The 21302-nt window shown below is 47.2% G+C and overlaps 26 non-coding genes across 26 annotated transcripts; 2 read left to right on the top strand and 24 right to left on the bottom strand.

Annotated features, from left to right (window-relative positions):
• Window positions 1-570: 570 nt before the first annotated feature.
• Window positions 571-644, bottom strand: TRNAI-AAU (transfer RNA isoleucine (anticodon AAU)). Its single transcript has one exon. It is a non-coding gene; the product is annotated as a tRNA-Ile (tRNA).
• Window positions 645-1734: 1090 nt separating this feature from the next.
• Window positions 1735-1806, bottom strand: TRNAD-GUC (transfer RNA aspartic acid (anticodon GUC)). Its single transcript has one exon. It is a non-coding gene; the product is annotated as a tRNA-Asp (tRNA).
• A 129-nt stretch (window positions 1807-1935) lies between these two features.
• On the bottom strand, window positions 1936-2009 carry TRNAI-AAU (transfer RNA isoleucine (anticodon AAU)). Its single transcript has one exon. It is a non-coding gene; the product is annotated as a tRNA-Ile (tRNA).
• A 3067-nt stretch (window positions 2010-5076) lies between these two features.
• On the bottom strand, window positions 5077-5148 carry TRNAD-GUC (transfer RNA aspartic acid (anticodon GUC)). The gene has a single exon. It is a non-coding gene; the product is annotated as a tRNA-Asp (tRNA).
• A 129-nt stretch (window positions 5149-5277) lies between these two features.
• TRNAI-AAU (transfer RNA isoleucine (anticodon AAU)) lies at window positions 5278-5351 on the bottom strand. The gene has a single exon. It is a non-coding gene; the product is annotated as a tRNA-Ile (tRNA).
• A 1090-nt stretch (window positions 5352-6441) lies between these two features.
• TRNAD-GUC (transfer RNA aspartic acid (anticodon GUC)) lies at window positions 6442-6513 on the bottom strand. The gene has a single exon. It is a non-coding gene; the product is annotated as a tRNA-Asp (tRNA).
• A 129-nt stretch (window positions 6514-6642) lies between these two features.
• TRNAI-AAU (transfer RNA isoleucine (anticodon AAU)) lies at window positions 6643-6716 on the bottom strand. Its single transcript has one exon. It is a non-coding gene; the product is annotated as a tRNA-Ile (tRNA).
• Window positions 6717-8919: 2203 nt separating this feature from the next.
• TRNAD-GUC (transfer RNA aspartic acid (anticodon GUC)) lies at window positions 8920-8991 on the bottom strand. The gene has a single exon. It is a non-coding gene; the product is annotated as a tRNA-Asp (tRNA).
• A 129-nt stretch (window positions 8992-9120) lies between these two features.
• On the bottom strand, window positions 9121-9194 carry TRNAI-AAU (transfer RNA isoleucine (anticodon AAU)). The gene has a single exon. It is a non-coding gene; the product is annotated as a tRNA-Ile (tRNA).
• A 1178-nt stretch (window positions 9195-10372) lies between these two features.
• Window positions 10373-10444, bottom strand: TRNAD-GUC (transfer RNA aspartic acid (anticodon GUC)). The gene has a single exon. It is a non-coding gene; the product is annotated as a tRNA-Asp (tRNA).
• Window positions 10445-10573: 129 nt separating this feature from the next.
• TRNAI-AAU (transfer RNA isoleucine (anticodon AAU)) lies at window positions 10574-10647 on the bottom strand. The gene has a single exon. It is a non-coding gene; the product is annotated as a tRNA-Ile (tRNA).
• A 1178-nt stretch (window positions 10648-11825) lies between these two features.
• Window positions 11826-11897, bottom strand: TRNAD-GUC (transfer RNA aspartic acid (anticodon GUC)). The gene has a single exon. It is a non-coding gene; the product is annotated as a tRNA-Asp (tRNA).
• A 129-nt stretch (window positions 11898-12026) lies between these two features.
• Window positions 12027-12100, bottom strand: TRNAI-AAU (transfer RNA isoleucine (anticodon AAU)). Its single transcript has one exon. It is a non-coding gene; the product is annotated as a tRNA-Ile (tRNA).
• A 1081-nt stretch (window positions 12101-13181) lies between these two features.
• On the bottom strand, window positions 13182-13253 carry TRNAD-GUC (transfer RNA aspartic acid (anticodon GUC)). Its single transcript has one exon. It is a non-coding gene; the product is annotated as a tRNA-Asp (tRNA).
• A 129-nt stretch (window positions 13254-13382) lies between these two features.
• On the bottom strand, window positions 13383-13456 carry TRNAI-AAU (transfer RNA isoleucine (anticodon AAU)). Its single transcript has one exon. It is a non-coding gene; the product is annotated as a tRNA-Ile (tRNA).
• A 779-nt stretch (window positions 13457-14235) lies between these two features.
• TRNAD-GUC (transfer RNA aspartic acid (anticodon GUC)) lies at window positions 14236-14307 on the bottom strand. Its single transcript has one exon. It is a non-coding gene; the product is annotated as a tRNA-Asp (tRNA).
• Window positions 14308-14436: 129 nt separating this feature from the next.
• TRNAI-AAU (transfer RNA isoleucine (anticodon AAU)) lies at window positions 14437-14510 on the bottom strand. Its single transcript has one exon. It is a non-coding gene; the product is annotated as a tRNA-Ile (tRNA).
• A 1151-nt stretch (window positions 14511-15661) lies between these two features.
• On the bottom strand, window positions 15662-15733 carry TRNAD-GUC (transfer RNA aspartic acid (anticodon GUC)). The gene has a single exon. It is a non-coding gene; the product is annotated as a tRNA-Asp (tRNA).
• A 748-nt stretch (window positions 15734-16481) lies between these two features.
• Window positions 16482-16555, top strand: TRNAI-AAU (transfer RNA isoleucine (anticodon AAU)). Its single transcript has one exon. It is a non-coding gene; the product is annotated as a tRNA-Ile (tRNA).
• Window positions 16556-16684: 129 nt separating this feature from the next.
• TRNAD-GUC (transfer RNA aspartic acid (anticodon GUC)) lies at window positions 16685-16756 on the top strand. Its single transcript has one exon. It is a non-coding gene; the product is annotated as a tRNA-Asp (tRNA).
• A 145-nt stretch (window positions 16757-16901) lies between these two features.
• On the bottom strand, window positions 16902-16973 carry TRNAD-GUC (transfer RNA aspartic acid (anticodon GUC)). The gene has a single exon. It is a non-coding gene; the product is annotated as a tRNA-Asp (tRNA).
• Window positions 16974-18266: 1293 nt separating this feature from the next.
• On the bottom strand, window positions 18267-18338 carry TRNAD-GUC (transfer RNA aspartic acid (anticodon GUC)). The gene has a single exon. It is a non-coding gene; the product is annotated as a tRNA-Asp (tRNA).
• A 129-nt stretch (window positions 18339-18467) lies between these two features.
• Window positions 18468-18541, bottom strand: TRNAI-AAU (transfer RNA isoleucine (anticodon AAU)). The gene has a single exon. It is a non-coding gene; the product is annotated as a tRNA-Ile (tRNA).
• A 1210-nt stretch (window positions 18542-19751) lies between these two features.
• On the bottom strand, window positions 19752-19823 carry TRNAD-GUC (transfer RNA aspartic acid (anticodon GUC)). Its single transcript has one exon. It is a non-coding gene; the product is annotated as a tRNA-Asp (tRNA).
• A 129-nt stretch (window positions 19824-19952) lies between these two features.
• TRNAI-AAU (transfer RNA isoleucine (anticodon AAU)) lies at window positions 19953-20026 on the bottom strand. Its single transcript has one exon. It is a non-coding gene; the product is annotated as a tRNA-Ile (tRNA).
• Window positions 20027-20945: 919 nt separating this feature from the next.
• TRNAI-AAU (transfer RNA isoleucine (anticodon AAU)) lies at window positions 20946-21019 on the bottom strand. Its single transcript has one exon. It is a non-coding gene; the product is annotated as a tRNA-Ile (tRNA).
• Between the last annotated feature and the right edge of the window lie 283 nt (window positions 21020-21302).

The following is a 21302-nucleotide window of genomic DNA, read 5'->3' as shown; positions in this document are numbered from 1 at the left end:
ACGTCTACGTTATGCTCTGCTGCAAACTAATGTCAGGAATCCATTAAATAAGGCTCTGTCCGTGGGCATCTCCCGTACGGACGTTTGTTTCCCCTGGCCAATCTCAGCGGGCTCCTTTCGGCATGTGGTTTCGGCCTATTCGCTCCATGGATTGGGGATATCTACAGAGTTTTTCAGCTTAAACCTTCAGGAAACTGAGGTAGGATAAGTGTGGGTTCTCTCTGTGCAACGACTTAATGGCTTCTTTTTTTGTAGATCTCTTTTTAAAATTCCATCTTTATTTCCATGGAGACTCTGGAGACTCTGGAGACTTAAGACTTTGGATTCCTTTTTCCTGAGTTTTCTTTGGTGCACAAAGAAAACAATTGCCTCGCCGTCGGGGAATCGAACCCCGGTCTCCCGCGTGACAGGCGGGGATACTCACCACTATACTAACGAGGAATGGGTATGGTGCTTGCCATCACGGTAACCTGCTTAAATGAAGACAGCAGCAATTTCCACCCACCAGATCTAGGCAGTAGGGAGAAAAAGGAGTTTGAGACTGGTACGGTCAAAAAAGAGGAGACGGACTGGCCCGTACGGGGATCGAACCCGCGACCTTGGCGTTATTAGCACCACGCTCTAACCAGCTGAGCTAACCGGCCATGTTGCGCATGTCGGCTGCCCCGGCCGACACCAGTGGGGATCTCACATGTGTCCCAGTCCTTAGAATAGGTACTGATAGCAGTACCTATAGGTACTTAAACCTTAAGGAAACTGAGGTAGGATAAGTGTGGGTTCTCTCGGTGCAATGACTTAATGGCTTCTTTTTTTGTAGATCTCTTTTTAAATTTCCATCTTTATTTCCATGGAGTCTCTGGAGACTTAAGACTTTGGTTTCTTTCTACCTTTAAGGTTCCTGACGCTCTCTCTAGGATTTTACCTCCTTTTTCCTTAGTTTTCTAACTCATGACTTTGGGAAAACGGGTCCCAGGTGACAAAATCAGTCGCTGAACGTCTACGTTATGCTCTGCTGCAAACTAATGTCAGGAATCCATTAAATAAGGCTCTGTCCGTGGGCATCTCCCGTACGGACGTTTGTTTCCCCTGGCCAATCTCAGCGGGCTCCTTTCGGCATGTGGTTTCGGCCTATTCGCTCCATGGATTGGGAATATCTACAGAGTTTTTCAGCTTAAACCTTCACTAAACTGAGGTAGGATAAGTGTGGGTTCTCTCGGTGGAACGACTTAATGGCTTCTTTTTTTGTAGATCTCTTTTTAAATTTCCATCTTTATTTCCATGGAGTCTCTGGAGACTTAAGACTTTGGTTTCTTTCTACCTTTAAGGTTCCTTACGCTCCCTCTAGGATTTTACCTCCTTTTTCCTTAGTTTTCTAACTCATGACTTTGGGAAAAAGGGTCCCAGGTGACAAAATCAGTCGCTGAACGTCTACGTTATGCTATGCTGCAAACTAATGTCAGGAATCCATTAAATAAGGCTCTGTCCGTGGGCATCTCCCGTACGGATGTTTGTTTCCCCTGGCCAATCTACAGAGTTTTTCAGCTTAAACCTTCAGGAAACTGAGGTAGGATAAGTGTGGGTTCTCTCTGTGCAACGACTTAATGGCTTCTTTTTTTGTAGATCTCTTTTTAAAATTCCATCTTTATTTCCATGGAGACTCTGGAGACTCTGGAGACTTAAGACTTTGGATTCCTTTTTCCTGAGTTTTCTTTGGTGCACAAGGAAAACAATTGCCTCCCCGTCGGGGAATCGAACCCCGGTCTCCCGCGTGACAGGCGGGGATACTCACCACTATACTAACGAGGAATGGGTATGGTGCTTGCCATCACGGTAACCTGCTTAAATGAAGACAGCAGCAATTTCCACCCACCAGATCTAGGCAGTAGGGAGAAAAAGGAGTTTGAGACTGGTACGGTCAAAAAAGAGGAGACGGACTGGCCCGTACGGGGATCGAACCCGCGACCTTGGCGTTATTAGCACCACGCTCTAACCAGCTGAGCTAACCGGCCATGTTGCGCATGTTGGCTGCCCCGGCCGACACCAGTGGGGATCTCACATGTGTCCCAGTCCTTAGAATAGGTACTGATAGCAGTGTGGAGAAAGGGAAGGGTGTCTCTTTCTCTGTCCTTGTCAGAGGCGACATCACGAGTGCTAGGGCTGACTGTGAACTGGGAACTGTATTCGAAACTTTATTCCACAAGAGAAGGAATCAGAAAGTATAGGAAATAACACGGCACCTGGAAGAGTTTGCAATCTAAAAGCCATAGGCCTTAGGCATGGGCTACACGGGGCCTTGTTGTAGCGCCAGTGATTGAGGGAAAGCTGCAGTCCGCATTTCAGCTGCAACTAACTCATGACTTTGGGCACACAGGTCCCAGGTGACGAAATCAGTCGCTGACCGTCTACTTTACAAGTTATTGACTCTGGTATATGCTGTGCTGCAAACTAATGTCAGGAATCCATTGGATAAGGCTCTGGCCGTGGGCATCTCCCGTACGGACGTTTGTTTCCCCTGGCCAATCTCAGCGGGCTCCTTTCGGCATATGGTTTCGGCCTATTCGCTCCATGGATTGGGGATATCTACAGAGTTTTTTAGCTTAAACCTTAAGGAAACTGAGGTAGGATAAGTGTGGGTTCTCTCGGTGCAACAACCTAATGGCTTCTTTTTTTGTAGATCTCTTTTTAAATTTCCATCTTTATTTCCATGGAGTCTCTGGAGACTTAAGACTTTGGTTTCTTTCTACCTTTAAGGTTCCTTACGCTCCCTCTAGGATTTTACCTCCTTTTTCCTTAGTTTTCTAACTCATGACTTTGGGAAAAAGGGTCCCAGGTGACAAAATCAGTCGCTGAACGTCTACGTTATGCTATGCTGCAAAATAATGTCAGGAATCCATTAAATAAGGCTCTGTCCGTGGGCATCTCCCGTACGGACATTTGTTTCCCCTGGCCAATCTACAGAGTTTTTCAGCTTAAACCTTCAGGAAACTGAGGTAGGATAAGTGTGGATTCTCTCTGTGCAACGACTTAATGGCTTCTTTTTTTGTAGATCTCTTTTTAAAATTCCATCTTTATTTCCATGGAGACTCTGGAGACTCTGGAGACTTAAGACTTTGGATTCCTTTTTCCTGAGTTTTCTTTGGTGCACAAAGAAAACAATTGCCTCCCCGTAGGGGAATCGAACCCCGGTCTCCCGCGTGACAGGCGGGGATACTCACCACTATACTAACGAGGAAAGAGTATGGTGCTTGCCATCACGGTAACCTGCTTAAATGAAGACAGCAGCAATTTCCACCCACCAGATCTAGGCAGTAGGGAGAAAAAGGAGTTTGAGACTGGTACGGTCAAAAAAGAGGAGACGGACTGGCCCATACGGGGATCGAACCTGCGACCTTGGTGTTATTGGCACCACGCTATAACCAGCTGAGCTAACCGGCCATGCTGTGCATGTTGGCTGCCCCGGCCGACACCAGTGGGGATCTCTCATGTGTCCCAGTCCTTGGAATAGGTACTGATAGCAGTGTGGAGAAAGGGAAGGGTGTCTCTTTCTCTGTCCTTGTCAGAGGCGACATCACGAGTGCTAGGGCTGACTGTGAACTGGGAACTGTATTCGAAACTTTATTCCACAAGAGAAGGAATCAGAAAGTATAGGAAATAACACGGCACCTGGAAGAGTTTGCAATCTAAAAGCCATAGGCCTTAGGCATGGGCTACACGGGGCCTTGTTGTAGCGCCAGTGATTGAGGGAAAGCTGCAGTCCGCATTTCAGCTGCAACTAACTCATGACTTTGGGCAAACGGGTCCCAGGTGACGAAATAAGTCGCTGACCGTCTACTTTACAAGTTATTGACTCTGGTATATGCTGTGCTGCAAACTAATGTCAGGAATCCATTGGATAAGGCTCTGGCCGTGGGCATCTCCCGTACGGACGTTTGTTTCCCCTGGCCAATCTCAGCGGGCTCCTTTCGGCATGTGGTTTCGGCCTATTCGCTCCATGGATTGGGGATATCTACAGAGTTTTTCAGCTTAAACCTTAAGGAAACTGAGGTAGGATAAGTGTGGGTTCTCTCGGTGCAACAACCTAATGGCTTCTTTTTTTGTAGATCTCTTTTTAAATTTCCATCTTTATTTCCATGGAGTCTCTGGAGACTTAAGACTTTGGTTTCTTTCTACCTTTAAGGTTCCTTACGCTCCCTCTAGGATTTTACCTCCTTTTTCCTTAGTTTTCTAACTCATGACTTTGGGAAAAAGGGTCCCAGGTGACAAAATCAGTCGCTGAACGTCTACGTTATGCTCTGCTGCAAACTAATGTCAGGAATCCATTAAATAAGGCTCTGTCCGTTGGCATCTCCCGTACGGACGTTTGTTTCCCCTGGCCAATCTCAGCGGGCTCCTTTCGGCATGTGGTTTCGGCCTATTCGCTCCATGGATTGGGGATATCTACAGAGTTTTTCAGCTTAAACCTTCAGGAAACTGAGGTAGGATAAGTGTGGGTTCTCTCTGTGCAACAACTTAATGGCTTCTTTTTTTGTAGATCTCTTTTTAAAATTCCATCTTTATTTCCATGGAGACTCTGGAGACTTAAAACTTTGGTTTCTTTCTACCTTTAAGGTTCCTTACGCTCCCTCTAGGATTTTACCTCCTTTTTCCTTAGTTTTCTAACTCATGACTTTGGGAAAAAGGGTCCCAGGTGACAAAATCAGTCGCTGAACGTCTACGTTATGCTCTGCTGCAAACTAATGTCAGGAATCCATTAAATAAGGCTCTGTCCGTGGGCATCTCCCGTACGGACGTTTGTTTCCCCTGGCCAATCTCAGCGGGCTCCTTTCGGCATGTGGTTTCGGCCTATTCGCTCCATGGATTGGGGATATCTACAGAGTTTTTCAGCTTAAACCTTCAGGAAACTGAGGTAGGATAAGTGTGGGTTCTCTCTGTGCAATGACTTAATGGCTTCTTTTTTTGTAGATCTCTTTTTAAAATTCCATCTTTATTTCCATGGAGACTCTGGAGACTCTGGAGACTTAAGACTTTGGATTCCTTTTTCCTGAGTTTTCTTTGGTGCACAAAGAAAACAATTGCCTCCCCGTCGGGGAATCGAACCCCGGTCTCCCGCGTGACAGGCGGGGATACTCACCACTATACTAACGAGGAATGGGTATGGTGCTTGCCATCACGGTAACCTGCTTAAATGAAGACAGCAGCAATTTCCACCCACCAGATCTAGGCAGTAGGGAGAAAAAGGAGTTTGAGACTGGTACGGTCAAAAAAGAGGAGACGGACTGGCCCGTACGGGGATCGAACCCGCGACCTTGGCGTTATTAGCACCACGCTCTAACCAGCTGAGCTAACCGGCCATGTTGCGCATGTCGGCTGCCCCGGCCGACACCAGTGGGGATCTCACATGTGTCCCAGTCCTTAGAATAGGTACTGATAGCAGTACCTATAGGTACTTAAACCTTAAGGAAACTGAGGTAGGATAAGTGTGGGTTCTCTCGGTGCAACGACTTAATGGCTTCTTTTTTTGTAGATCTCTTTTTAAATTTCCATCTTTATTTCCATGGAGTCTCTGGAGACTTAAGACTTTGGTTTCTTTCTACCTTTAAGGTTCCTGACGCTCTCTCTAGGATTTTACCTCCTTTTTCCTTAGTTTTCTAACTCATGACTTTGGGAAAACGGGTCCCAGGTGACAAAATCAGTCGCTGAACGTCTACGTTATGCTCTGCTGCAAACTAATGTCAGGAATCCATTAAATAAGGCTCTGTCCGTGGGCATCTCCCGTACGGACGTTTGTTTCCCCTGGCCAATCTCAGCGGGCTCCTTTCGGCATGTGGTTTCGGCCTATTCGCTCCATGGATTGGGGATATCTACAGAGTTTTTCAGCTTAAACCTTCACTAAACTGAGGTAGGATAAGTGTGGGTTCTCTCGGTGGAACGACTTAATGGCTTCTTTTTTTGTAGATCTCTTTTTAAATTTCCATCTTTATTTCCATGGAGTCTCTGGAGACTTAAGACTTTGGTTTCTTTCTACCTTTAAGGTTCCTTACGCTCCCTCTAGGATTTTACCTCCTTTTTCCTTAGTTTTCTAACTCATGACTTTGGGAAAAAGGGTCCCAGGTGACAAAATCAGTCGCTGAACGTCTACGTTATGCTATGCTGCAAACTAATGTCAGGAATCCATTAAATAAGGCTCTGTCCGTGGGCATCTCCCGTACGGACGTTTGTTTCCCCTGGCCAATCTACAGAGTTTTTCAGCTTAAACCTTCAGGAAACTGAGGTAGGATAAGTGTGGGTTCTCTCTGTGCAACGACTTAATGGCTTCTTTTTTTGTAGATCTCTTTTTAAAATTCCATCTTTATTTCCATGGAGACTCTGGAGACTCTGGAGACTTAAGACTTTGGATTCCTTTTTCCTGAGTTTTCTTTGGTGCGCAAGGAAAACAATTGCCTCCCCGTCGGGGAATCGAACCCCGGTCTCCCGCGCGACAGGCGGGGATACTCACCACTATACTAACGAGGAATGGGTATGGTGCTTGCCATCACGGTAACCTGCTTAAATGAAGACAGCAGCAATTTCCACCCACCAGATCTAGGCAGTAGGGAGAAAAAGGAGTTTGAGACTGGTACGGTCAAAAAAGAGGAGACGGACTGGCCCGTACGGGGATCGAACCCGCGACCTTGGCGTTATTAGCACCACGCTCTAACCAGCTGAGCTAACCGGCCATGTTGCGCATGTTGGCTGCCCCGGCCGACACCAGTGGGGATCTCACATGTGTCCCAGTCCTTAGAATAGGTACTGATAGCAGTGTGGAGAAAGGGAAGGGTGTCTCTTTCTCTGTCCTTGTCAGAGGCGACATCACGAGTGCTAGGGCTGACTGTGAACTGGGAACTGTATTCGAAACTTTATTCCACAAGAGAAGGAATCAGAAAGTATAGGAAATAACACGGCACCTGGAAGAGTTTGCAATCTAAAAGCCATAGGCCTTAGGCATGGGCTACACGGGGCCTTGTTGTAGCGCCAGTGATTGAGGGAAAGCTGCAGTCCGCATTTCAGCTGCAACTAACTCATGACTTTGGGCACACAGGTCCCAGGTGACGAAATCAGTCGCTGACCGTCTACTTTACAAGTTATTGACTCTGGTATATGCTGTGCTGCAAACTAATGTCAGGAATCCATTGGATAAGGCTCTGGCCGTGGGCATCTCCCGTACGGACGTTTGTTTCCCCTGGCCAATCTCAGCGGGCTCCTTTCGGCATGTGGTTTCGGCCTATTCGCTCCATGGATTGGGGATATCTACAGAGTTTTTTAGCTTAAACCTTAAGGAAACTGAGGTAGGATAAGTGTGGGTTCTCTCGGTGCAACAACCTAATGGCTTCTTTTTTTGTAGATCTCTTTTTAAATTTCCATCTTTATTTCCATGGAGTCTCTGGAGACTTAAGACTTTGGTTTCTTTCTACCTTTAAGGTTCCTTACGCTCCCTCTAGGATTTTACCTCCTTTTTCCTTAGTTTTCTAACTCATGACTTTGGGAAAAAGGGTCCCAGGTGACAAAATCAGTCGCTGAACGTCTACGTTATGCTATGCTGCAAACTAATGTCAGGAATCCATTAAATAAGGCTCTGTCCGTGGGCATCTCCCGTACGGACATTTGTTTCCCCTGGCCAATCTCAGCGGGCTCCTTTCGGCATGTGGTTTCGGCCTATTCGCTCCATGGATTGGGGATATCTACAGAGTTTTTCAGCTTAAACCTTCAGGAAACTGAGGTAGGATAAGTGTGGGTTCTCTCTGTGCAACGACTTAATGGCTTCTTTTTTTGTAGATCTCTTCTTAAAATTCCATCTTTATTTCCATGGAGTCTCTGGAGACTCTGGAGACTTAAGACTTTGGATTCCTTTTTCCTGAGTTTTCTTTGGTGCACAAAGAAAACAATTGCCTCCCCGTCGGGGAATCGAACCCCGGTCTCCAGCGTGACAGGCGGGGATACTCACCACTATACTAATGAGGAATGGGTATGGTGCTTGCCATCACGGTAACCTGCTTAAATGAAGACAGCAGCAATTTCCACCCACCAGATCTAGGCAGTAGGGAGAAAAAGTAGTTTGAGACTGGTACGGTCAAAAAAGAGGAGACGGACTGGCCCGTACGGGGATCGAACCCGTGACCTTGACGTTATTAGCACCACGCTCTAACCAGCTGAGCTAACCGGCCATGTTGCGCATGTCGGCTGCCCCGGCCGACACCAGTGGGGATCTCACATGTGTCCCAGTCCTTAGAATAGGTACTGAAAGCAGTACCTATAGGTACTTAAACCTTAAGGAAACTGAGGTAGGATAAGTGTGGGTTCTCTCGGTGCAACGACTTAATGGCTTCTTTTTTTGTAGATCTCTTTTTAAATTTCCATCTTTATTTCCATGGAGTCTCTGGAGACTTAAGACTTTGGTTTCTTTCTACCTTTAAGGTTCCTGACGCTCTCTCTAGGATTTTACCTCCTTTTTCCTTAGTTTTCTAACTCATGACTTTGGGAAAACGGGTCCCAGGTGACAAAATCAGTCGCTGAACGTCTACGTTATGCTCTGCTGCAAACTAATGTCAGGAATCCATTAAATAAGGCTCTGTCCGTGGGCATCTCCCGTACGGACGTTTGTTTCCCCTGGCCAATCTCAGCGGGCTCCTTTCGGCATGTGGTTTCGGCCTATTCGCTCCATGGATTGGGGATATCTACAGAGTTTTTCAGCTTAAACCTTCAGGAAACTGAGGTAGGATAAGTGTGGGTTCTCTCTGTGCAACGACTTAATGGCTTCTTTTTTTGTAGATCTCTTTTTAAAATTCCATCTTTATTTCCATGGAGACTCTGGAGACTCTGGAGACTTAAGACTTTGGATTCCTTTTTCCTGAGTTTTCTTTGGTGCACAAAGAAAACAATTGCCTCCCCGTCGGGGAATCGAACCCCGGCCTCCCGCGTGACAGGCGGGGATACTCACCACTATACTAACGAGGAATGGGTATGGTGCTTGCCATCACGGTAACCTGCTTAAATGAAGACAGCAGCAATTTCCACCCACCAGATCTAGGCAGTAGGGAGAAAAAGGAGTTTGAGACTGGTACGGTCAAAAAAGAGGAGACGTACTGGCCCGTACGGGGATCGAACCCGCGACCTTGGCGTTATTAGCACCACGCTCTAACCAGCTGAGCTAACCGGCCATGTTGCGCATGTCGGCTGCCCCGGCCGACACCAGTGGGGATCTCACATGTGTCCCAGTCCTTAGAATAGGTACTGATAGCAGTGTGGAGAAAGGGAAGGGTGTCTCTTTCTCTGTCCTTGTCAGAGGCGACATCACGAGTGCTAGGGCTGACTGTGAACTGGGAACTGTATTCGAAACTTTATTCCACAAGAGAAGGAATCAGAAAGTATAGGAAATAACACGGCACCTGGAAGAGTTTGCAATCTAAAAGCCATAGGCCTTAGGCATGGGCTACACGGGGCCTTGTTGTAGCGCCAGTGATTGAGGGAAAGCTGCAGTCCGCATTTCAGCTGCAACTAACTCATGACTTTGGGCACACAGGTCCCAGGTGACGAAATCAGTCGCTGACCGTCTACTTTACAAGTTATTGACTCTGGTATATGCTGTGCTGCAAACTAATGTCAGGAATCCATTGGATAAGGCTCTGGCCGTGGGCATCTCCCGTACGGACGTTTGTTTCCCCTGGCCAATCTCAGCGGGCTCCTTTCGGCATGTGGTTTCGGCCTATTCGCTCCATGGATTGGGGATATCTACAGAGTTTTTCAGCTTAAACCTTAAGGAAACTGAGGTAGGATAAGTGTGGGTTCTCTCGGTGCAACAACTTAATGGCTTCTTTTTTTGTAGATCTCTTTTTAAATTTCCATCTTTATTTCCATGGAGTCTCTGGAGACTTAAGACTTTGGTTTCTTTCTACCTTTAAGGTTCCTTACGCTCCCTCTAGGATTTTACCTCCTTTTTCCTTAGTTTTCTAACTCATGACTTTGGGAAAAAGGGTCCCAGGTGACAAAATCAGTCGCTGAACGTCTACGTTATGCTCTGCTGCAAACTAATGTCAGGAATCCATTAAATAAGGCTCTGTCCGTGGGCATCTCCTGCGGGCTCCTTTCGGCATGTGGTTTCGGCCTATTCGCTCCATGGATTGGGGATATCTACAGAGTTTTTCAGCTTAAACCTTCAGGAAACTGAGGTAGGATAAGTGTGGGTTCTCTCTGTGCAACGACTTAATGGCTTCTTTTTTTGTAGATCTCTTCTTAAAATTCCATCTTTATTTCCATGGAGTCTCTGGAGACTCTGGAGACTTAAGACTTTGGATTCCTTTTTCCTGAGTTTTCTTTGGTGCACAAAGAAAACAATTGCCTCCCCGTCGGGGAATCGAACCCCGGTCTCCCGCGTGACAGGCGGGGATACTCACCACTATACTAACGAGGAATGGGTATGGTGCTTGCCATCACGGTAACCTGCTTAAATGAAGACAGCAGCAATTTCCACCCACCAGATCTAGGCAGTAGGGAGAAAAAGGAGTTTGAGACTGGTACGGTCAAAAAAGAGGAGACGGACTGGCCCGTACGGGGATCGAACCCGCGACCTTGGCGTTATTAGCACCACGCTCTAACCAGCTGAGCTAACCGGCCATGTTGCGCATGTCGGCTGCCCCGGCCGACACCAGTGGGGATCTCACATGTGTCCCAGTCCTTAGAATAGGTACTGATAGCAGTGTGGAGAAAGGGAAGGGTGTCTCTTTCTCTGTCCTTGTCAGAGGCGACATCACGAGTGCTAGGGCTGACTGTGAACTGGGAACTGTATTCGAAACTTTATTCCACAAGAGAAGGAATCAGAAAGTATAGGAAATAACACGGCACCTGGAAGAGTTTGCAATCTAAAAGCCATAGGCCTTAGGCATGGGCTACACGGGGCCTTGTTGTAGCGCCAGTGATTGAGGGAAAGCTGCAGTCCGCATTTCAGCTGCAACTAACTCATGACTTTGGGCACACAGGTCCCAGGTGACGAAATCAGTCGCTGACCGTCTACTTCACAAGTTATTGACTCTGGTATATGCTGTGCTGCAAACTAATGTCAGGAATCCATTGGATAAGGCTCTGGCCGTGGGCATCTCCCGTACGGACGTTTGTTTCCCCTGGCCAATCTCAGCAGGCTCCTTTCGGCATGTGGTTTCGGCCTATTCGCTCCATGGATTGGGGATATCTACAGAGTTTTTCAGCTTAAACCTTAAGGAAACTGAGGTAGGATAAGTGTGGGTTCTCTCGGTGCAACAACTTAATGGCTTCTTTTTTTGTAGATCTCTTTTTAAATTTCCATCTTTATTTCCATGGAGTCTCTGGAGACTTAAGACTTTGGTTTCTTTCTACCTTTAAGGTTCCTTACGCTCCCTCTAGGATTTTACCTCCTTTTTCCTTAGTTTTCTAACTCATGACTTTGGGAAAAAGGGTCCCAGGTGACAAAATCAGTCGCTGAACGTCTACGTTATGCTCTGCTGTAAACTAATGTCAGGAATCCATTAAATAAGGCTCTGTCCGTGGGCATCTCCTGCGGGCTCCTTTCGGCATGTGGTTTCGGCCTATTCGCTCCATGGATTGGGGATATCTACAGAGTTTTTCAGCTTAAACCTTCAGGAAACTGAGGTAGGATAAGTGTGGGTTCTCTCTGTGCAACGACTTAATGGCTTCTTTTTTTGTAGATCTCTTTTTAAAATTCCATCTTTATTTCCATGGAGACTCTGGAGACTCTGGAGACTTAAGACTTTGGATTCCTTTTTCCTGAGTTTTCTTTGGTGCACAAAGAAAACAATTGCCTCCCCGTCGGGGAATCGAACCCCGGTCTCCCGCGTGACAGGCGGGGATACTCACCACTATACTAACGAGGAATGGGTATGGTGCTTGCCATCACGGTAACCTGCTTAAATGAAGACAGCAGCAATTTCCACCCACCAGATCTAGGCAGTAGGGAGAAAAAGGAGTTTGAGACTGGTACGGTCAAAAAAGAGGAGACGGACTGGCCCGTACGGGGATCGAACCCGCGACCTTGGCGTTATTAGCACCACGCTCTAACCAGCTGAGCTAACCGGCCATGTTGCGCATGTCGGCTGCCCCGGCCGACACCAGTGGGGATCTCACATGTGTCCCAGTCCTTAGAATAGGTACTGATAGCAGTACCTATAGGTACTTAAACCTTAAGGAAACTGAGGTAGGATAAGTGTGGGTTCTCTCGGTGCAACGACTTAATGGCTTCTTTTTTTGTAGATCTCTTTTTAAATTTCCATCTTTATTTCCATGGAGTCTCTGGAGACTTAAGACTTTGGTTTCTTTCTACCTTTAAGGTTCCTGACGCTCTCTCTAGGATTTTACCTCCTTTTTCCTTAGTTTTCTAACTCATGACTTTGGGAAAACGGGTCCCAGGTGACAAAATCAGTCGCTGAACGTCTACGTTATGCTCTGCTGCAAACTAATGTCAGGAATCCATTAAATAAGGCTCTGTCCGTGGGCATCTCCCGTACGGACGTTTGTTTCCCCTGGCCAATCTCAGCGGGCTCCTTTCGGCATGTGGTTTCGGCCTATTCGCTCCATGGATTGGGGATATCTACAGAGTTTTTCAGCTTAAACCTTCACTAAACTGAGGTAGGATAAGTGTGGGTTCTCTCGGTGGAACGACTTAATGGCTTCTTTTTTTGTAGATCTCTTTTTAAATTTCCATCTTTATTTCCATGGAGTCTCTGGAGACTTAAGACTTTGGTTTCTTTCTACCTTTAAGGTTCCTTACGCTCCCTCTAGGATTTTACCTCCTTTTTCCTTAGTTTTCTAACTCATGACTTTGGGAAAAAGGGTCCCAGGTGACAAAATCAGTCGCTGAACGTCTACGTTATGCTATGCTGCAAACTAATGTCAGGAATCCATTAAATAAGGCTCTGTCCGTGGGCATCTCCCGTACGGACGTTTGTTTCCCCTGGCCAATCTACAGAGTTTTTCAGCTTAAACCTTCAGGAAACTGAGGTAGGATAAGTGTGGGTTCTCTCTGTGCAACGACTTAATGGCTTCTTTTTTTGTAGATCTCTTTTTAAAATTCCATCTTTATTTCCATGGAGACTCTGGAGACTTAAGACTTTGGATTCCTTTTTCCTGAGTTTTCTTTGGTGCACAAAGAAAACAATTGCCTCCCCGTCGGGGAATCGAACCCCGGTCTCCCGCGTGACAGGCGGGGATACTCACCACTATACTAACGAGGAATGGGTATGGTGCTTGCCATCACGGTAACCTGCTTAAATGAAGACAGCAGCAATTTCCACCCACCAGATCTAGGCAGTAGGGAGAAAAAGGAGTTTGAGACTGGTACGGTCAAAAAAGAGGAGACGGACTGGCCCGTACGGGGATCGAACCCGCGACCTTGGCGTTATTAGCACCACGCTCTAACCAGCTGAGCTAACCGGCCATGTTGCGCATGTTGGCTGCCCCGGCCGACACCAGTGGGGATCTCACATGTGTCCCAGTTCTTAGAATAGGTACTGATAGCAGTGTGGAGAAAGGGAAGGGTGTCTCTTTCTCTGTCCTTGTCAGAGGCGACATCACGAGTGCTAGGGCTGACTGTGAACTGGGAACTGTATTCGAAACTTTATTCCACAAGAGAAGGAATCAGAAAGTATAGGAAATAACACGGCACCTGGAAGAGTTTGCAATCTAAAAGCCATAGGCCTTAGGCATGGGCTACACGGGGCCTTGTTGTAGCGCCAGTGATTGAGGGAAAGCTGCAGTCCGCATTTCAGCTGCAACTAACTCATGACTTTGGGCACACAGGTCCCAGGTGACGAAATCAGTCGCTGACCGTCTACTTTACAAGTTATTGACTCTGGTATATGCTGTGCTGCAAACTAATGTCAGGAATCCATTGGATAAGGCTCTGGCCGTGGGCATCTCCCGTACGGACGTTTGTTTCCCCTGGCCAATCTCAGCGGGCTCCTTTCGGCATGTGGTTTCGGCCTATTCGCTCCATGGATTGGGGATATCTACAGAGTTTTTCAGCTTAAACCTTAAGGAAACTGAGGTAGGATAAGTGTGGGTTCTCTCTGTGCAACGACTTAATGGCTTCTTTTTTTGTAGATCTCTTCTTAAAATTCCATCTTTATTTCCATGGAGTCTCTGGAGACTCTGGAGACTTAAGACTTTGGATTCCTTTTTCCTGAGTTTTCTTTGGTGCACAAAGAAAACAATTGCCTCCCCGTCGGGGAATCGAACCCCGGTCTCCCGCGTGACAGGCGGGGATACTCACCACTATACTAACGAGGAATGGGTATGGTGCTTGCCATCACGGTAACCTGCTTAAATGAAGACAGCAGCAATTTCCACCCACCAGATCTAGGCAGTAGGGAGAAAAAGGAGTTTGAGACTGGTACGGTCAAAAAAGAGGAGACGGACTGGCCCGTACGGGGATCGAACCCGCGACCTTGGCGTTATTAGCACCACGCTCTAACCAGCTGAGCTAACCGGCCATGTTGCGCATGTCGGCTGCCCCGGCCGACACCAGTGGGGATCTCACATGTGTCCCAGTCCTTAGAATAGGTACTGATAGCAGTTTGGAGAAAGGGAAGGGTGTCTCTTTCTATGTCCTTGTCAGAGGCGACATCACGAGTGCTAGGGCTGACTGTGAACTGGGAACTGTATTCGAAACTTTATTCCACAAGAGAAGGAATCAGAAAGTATAGGAAATAACACGGCACCTGGAAGAGTTTGCAATCTAAAAGCCATAGGCCTTAGGCATGGGCTACACGGGGCCTTGTTGTAGCGCCAGTGATTGAGGGAAAGCTGCAGTCCGCATTTCAGCTGCAACTAACTCATGACTTTGGGCACACAGGTCCCAGGTGACGAAATCAGTCGCTGACCGTCTACTTTACAAGTTATTGACTCTGGTATATGCTGTGCTGCAAACTAATGTCAGGAATCCATTGGATAAGGCTCTGGCCGTGGGCATCTCCCGTACGGACGTTTGTTTCCCCTGGCCAATCTCAGCGGGCTCCTTTCGGCATGTGGTTTCGGCCTATTCGCTCCATGGATTGGGGATATCTACAGAGTTTTTCAGCTTAAACCTTAAGGAAACTGAGGTAGGATAAGTGTGGGTTCTCTCGGTGCAACAACTTAATGGCTTCTTTTTTTGTAGATCTCTTTTTAAATTTCCATCTTTATTTCCATGGAGTCTCTGGAGACTTAAGACTTTGGTTTCTTTCTACCTTTAAGGTTCCTTACGCTCCCTCTAGGATTTTACCTCCTTTTTCCTTAGTTTTCTAACTCATGACTTTGGGAAAAAGGGTCCCAGGTGACAAAATCAGTCGCTGAACGTCTACGTTATGCTATGCTGCAAACTAATGTCAGGAATCCATTAAATAAGGCTCTGTCCGTGGGCATCTCCCGTACGGACGTTTGTTTCCCCTGGCCAATCTACAGAGTTTTTCAGCTTAAACCTTCAGGAAACTGAGGTAGGATAAGTGTGGGTTCTCTCTGTGCAACGACTTAATGGCTTCTTTTTTTGTAGATCTCTTTTTAAAATTCCATCTTTATTTCCATGGAGACTCTGGAGACTCTGGAGACTTAAGACTTTGGATTCCTTTTTCCTGAGTTTTCTTTGGTGCACAAAGAAAACAATTGCCTCCCCGTCGGGGAATCGAACCCCGGTCTCCCGCGTGACAGGCGGGGATACTCACCACTATACTAACGAGGAATGGGTATGGTGCTTGCCATCACGGTAACCTGCTTAAATGAAGACAGCAGCAATTTCCACCCACCAGATCTAGGCAGTAGGGAGAAAAAGGAGTTTGAGACTGGTACGGTCAAAAAAGAGGAGACGGACTGTCCCGTACGGGGATCGAACCCGCGACCTTGGCGTTATTAGCACCACGCTCTAACCAGCTGAGCTAACCGGCCATGTTGCGCATGTTGGCTGCCCCGGCCGACACCAGTGGGGATCTCACATGTGTCCCAGTCCTTAGAATAGGTACTGATAGTAGTGTGGAGAAAGGGAAGGGTGTCTCTTTCTCTGTCCTTGTCAGAGGCGACATCACGAGTGCTAGGGCTGACTGTGAACTGGGAACTGTATTCGAAACTTTATTCCACAAGAGAAGGAATCAGAAAGTATAGGAAATACTGCGGACTGCAGCTTTCCCTCAATCACTGGCGCTACAACAAGGCCCCGTGTAGCCCATGCCTAAGGCCTATGGCTTTTAGATTGCAAACTCTTCCAGGTGCCGTGTTATTTCCTATACTTTCTGATTCCTTCTCTTGTGGAATAAAGTTTCGAATACAGTTCCCAGTTCACAGTCAGCCCTAGCACTCGTGATGTCGCCTCTGACAAGGACAGAGAAAGAGACACCCTTCCCTTTCTCCACACTGCTATCAGTACCTATTCTAAGGACTGGGACACATGTGAGATCCCCACTGGTGTCGGCCGGGGCAGCCAACATGCGCAACATGGCCGGTTAGCTCAGCTGGTTAGAGCGTGGTGCTAATAACGCCAAGGTCGCGGGTTCGATCCCCGTACGGGCCAGTTCGTCTCCTCTTTTTTGACCGTACCAGTCTCAAACTCCTTTTTCTCCCTACTGCCTAGATCTGGTGGGTGGAAATTGCTGCTGTCTTCATTTAAGCAGGTTACCGTGATGGCAAGCACCATACCCATTCCTCGTTAGTATAGTGGTGAGTATCCCCGCCTGTCACGCGGGAGACCGGGGTTCGATTCCCCGACGGGGAGGCAATTGACTTAATGGCTTCTTTTTTTGTAGATCTCTTTTTAAAATTCCATCTTTATTTCCATGGAGACTCTGGAGACTCTGGAGACTTAAGACTTTGGATTCCTTTTTCCTGAGTTTTCTTTGGTGCTCAAAGAAAACAATTGCCTCCCCGTCGGGGAATCGAACCCCGGTCTCCCGCGTGACAGGCGGGGATACTCACCACTATACTAACGAGGAATGGGTATGGTGCTTGCCATCACGGTAACCTGCTTAAATGAAGACAGCAGCAATTTCCACCCACCAGATCTAGGCAGTAGGGAGAAAAAGGAGTTTGAGACTGGTACGGTCAAAAAAGAGGAGACGGACTGGCCCGTACGGGGATCGAACCCGCAACCTTGGCGTTATTAGCACCACGCTCTAACCAGCTGAGCTAACCGGCCATGTTGCGCATGTCGGCTGCCCCGGCCGACACCAGTGGGGATCTCACATGTGTCCCAGTCCTTAGAATAGGTACTGATAGCAGTACCTATAGGTACTTAAACCTTAAGGAAACTGAGGTAGGATAAGTGTGGGTTCTCTCGGTGCAACGACTTAATGGCTTCTTTTTTTGTAGATCTCTTTTTAAATTTCCATCTTTATTTCCATGGAGTCTCTGGAGACTTAAGACTTTGGTTTCTTTCTACCTTTAAGGTTCCTGACGCTCTCTCTAGGATTTTACCTCCTTTTTCCTTAGTTTTCTAACTCATGACTTTGGGAAAACGGGTCCCAGGTGACAAAATCAGTCGCTGAACGTCTACGTTATGCTCTGCTGCAAACTAATGTCAGGAATCCATTAAATAAGGCTCTGTCCGTGGGCATCTCCCGTACGGACGTTTGTTTCCCCTGGCCAATCTCAGCGGGCTCCTTTCGGCATGTGGTTTCGGCCTATTCGCTCCATGGATTGGGGATATCTACAGAGTTTTTCAGCTTAAACCTTCACTAAACTGAGGTAGGATAAGTGTGGGTTCTCTCGGTGGAACGACTTAATGGCTTCTTTTTTTGTAGATCTCTTTTTAAATTTCCATCTTTATTTCCATGGAGTCTCTGGAGACTTAAGACTTTGGTTTCTTTCTACCTTTAAGGTTCCTTACGCTCCCTCTAGGATTTTACCTCCTTTTTCCTTAGTTTTCTAACTCATGACTTTGGGAAAAAGGGTCCCAGGTGACAAAATCAGTCGCTGAACGTCTACGTTATGCTATGCTGCAAACTAATGTCAGGAATCCATTAAATAAGGCTCTGTCCGTGGGCATCTCCCGTACGGACGTTTGTTTCCCCTGGCCAATCTACAGAGTTTTTCAGCTTAAACCTTCAGGAAACTGAGGTAGGATAAGTGTGGGTTCTCTCTGTGCAACGACTTAATGGCTTCTTTTTTTGTAGATCTCTTTTTAAAATTCCATCTTTATTTCCATGGAGACTCTGGAGACTCTGGAGACTTAAGACTTTGGATTCCTTTTTCCTGAGTTTTCTTTGGTGCACAAAGAAAACAATTGCCTCCCCGTCGGGGAATCGAACCCCGGTCTCCCGCGTGACAGGCGGGGATACTCACCACTATACTAACGAGGAATGGGTATGGTGCTTGCCATCACGGTAACCTGCTTAAATGAAGACAGCAGCAATTTCCACCCACCAGATCTAGGCAGTAGGGAGAAAAAGGAGTTTGAGACTGGTACGGTCAAAAAAGAGGAGACGGACTGGCCCGTACGGGGATCGAACCCGCGACCTTGGCGTTATTAGCACCACGCTCTAACCAGCTGAGCTAACCGGCCATGTTGCGCATGTTGGCTGCCCCGGCCGACACCAGTGGGGATCTCACATGTGTCCCAGTTCTTAGAATAGGTACTGATAGCAGTGTGGAGAAAGGGAAGGGTGTCTCTTTCTCTGTCCTTGTCAGAGGCGACATCACGAGTGCTAGGGCTGACTGTGAACTGGGAACTGTATTCGAAACTTTATTCCACAAGAGAAGGAATCAGAAAGTATAGGAAATAACACGGCACCTGGAAGAGTTTGCAATCTAAAAGCCATAGGCCTTAGGCATGGGCTACACGGGGCCTTGTTGTAGCGCCAGTGATTGAGGGAAAGCTGCAGTCCGCATTTCAGCTGCAACTAACTCATGACTTTGGGCACACAGGTCCCAGGTGACGAAATCAGTCGCTGACCGTCTACTTTACAAGTTATTGACTCTGGTATATGCTGTGCTGCAAACTAATGTCAGGAATCCATTGGATAAGGCTCTGGCCGTGGGCATCTCCCGTACGGACGTTTGTTTCCCCTGGCCAATCTCAGCGGGCTCCTTTCGGCATGTGGTTTCGGCCTATTCGCTCCATGGATTGGGGATATCTACAGAGTTTTTCAGCTTAAACCTTAAGGAAACTGAGGTAGGATAAGTGTGGGTTCTCTCGGTGCAACAACCTAATGGCTTCTTTTTTTGTAGATCTCTTTTTAAATTTCCATCTTTATTTCCATGGAGTCTCTGGAGACTTAAGACTTTGGTTTCTTTCTACCTTTAAGGTTCCTTACGCTCCCTCTAGGATTTTACCTCCTTTTTCCTTAGTTTTCTAACTCATGACTTTGGGAAAAAGGGTCCCAGGTGACAAAATCAGTCGCTGAACGTCTACGTTATGCTCTGCTGCAAACTAATGTCAGGAATCCATTAAATAAGGCTCTGTCCGTGGGCATCTCCCGTACGGACGTTTGTTTCCCCTGGCCAATCTCAGCGGGCTCCTTTCGGCATGTGGTTTCGGCCTATTCGCTCCATGGATTGGGGATATCTACAGAGTTTTTCAGCTTAAACCTTCAGGAAACTGAGGTAGGATAAGTGTGGGTTCTCTCTGTGCAACGACTTAATGGCTTCTTTTTTTGTAGATCTCTTCTTAAAATTCCATCTTTATTTCCATGGAGTCTCTGGAGACTCTGGAGACTTAAGACTTTGGATTCCTTTTTCCTGAGTTTTCTTTGGTGCACAAAGAAAACAATTGCCTCCCCGTCGGGGAATCGAACCCCGGTCTCCCGCGTGACAGGCGGGGATACTCACCACTATACTAACGAGGAATGGGTATGGTGCTTGCCATCACGGTAACCTGCTTAAATGAAGACAGCAGCAATTTCCACCCACCAGATCTAGGCAGTAGGGAGAAAAAGGAGTTTGAGACTGGTACGGTCAAAAAAGAGGAGACGGACTGGCCCGTACGGGGATCGAACCCGTGACCTTGGCGTTATTAGCACCACGCTCTAACCAGCTGAGCTAACCGGCCATGTTGTGCATGTCGGCTGCCCCGGCCGACACCAGTGGGGATCTCACATGTGTCCCAGTCCTTAGAATAGGTACTGATAGCAGTACCTATAGGTACTTAAACCTTAAGGAAACTGAGGTAGGATAAGTGTGGGTTCTCTCGGTGCAACGACTTAATGGCTTCTTTTTTTGTAGATCTCTTTTTAAATTTCCATCTTTATTTCCATGGAGTCTCTGGAGACTTAAGACTTTGGTTTCTTTCTACCTTTAAGGTTCCTGACGCTCTCTCTAGAATTTTACCTCCTTTTTCCTTAGTTTTCTAACTCATGACTTTGGGAAAACGGGTCCCAGGTGACAAAATCAGTCGCTGAACGTCTACGTTATGCTCTGCTGCAAACTAATGTCAGGAATCCATTAAATAAGGCTCTGTCCGTGGGCATCTCCCGTACGGACGTTTGTTTCCCCTGGCCAATCTCAGCTGGCTCCTTTCGGCATGTGGTTTCGGCCTATTCGCTCCATGGATTGGGGATATCTACAGAGTTTTTCAGCTTAAACCTTCAGGAAACTGAGGTAGGATAAGTGTGGGTTCTCTCTGTGCAACGACTTAATGGCTTCTTTTTTTGTAGATCTCTTTTTAAAATTCCATCTTTATTTCCATGGAGACTCTGGAGACTCTGGAGACTTAAGACTTTGGATTCCTTTTTCCTGAGTTTTCTTTGGTGCACAAAGAAAACAATTGCCTCCCCGTCGAGGAATCGAACCCCGGTCTCCCGCGTGACAGGCGGGGATACTCACCACTATACTAACGAGGAATGGGTATGGTGCTTGCCATCACGGTAACCTGCTTAAATGAAGACAGCAGCAATTTCCACCCACCAGATCTAGGCAGTAGGGAGAAAAAGGAGTTTGAGACTGGTACGGTCAAAAAAGAGGGGACGGACTGGCCCGTACGGGGATCGAACCCGCGACCTTGGCGTTATTAGCACCACGCTCTAACCAGCTGAGCTAACCGGCCATGTTGCGCATGTCGGCTGCCCCGGCCGACACCAGTGGGGATCTCACATGTGTCCCAGTCCTTAGAATAGGTACTGATAGCAGTGTGGAGAAAGGGAAGGGTGTCTCTTTCTCTGTCCTTGTCAGAGGCGACATCACGAGTGCTAGGGCTGACTGTGAACTGGGAACTGTATTCGAAACTTTATTCCACAAGAGAAGGAATCAGAAAGTATAGGAAATAACACGGCACCTGGAAGAGTTTGCAATCTAAAAGCCATAGGCCTTAGGCATGGGCTACACGGGGC

Source organism: Hyla sarda, unplaced genomic scaffold, assembly GCF_029499605.1.
Source record: "Hyla sarda isolate aHylSar1 unplaced genomic scaffold, aHylSar1.hap1 scaffold_205, whole genome shotgun sequence".
Lineage (NCBI taxonomy): Eukaryota > Metazoa > Chordata > Amphibia > Anura > Hylidae > Hyla > Hyla sarda.
This window is presented reverse-complemented; position numbering and strand designations above follow the sequence as displayed.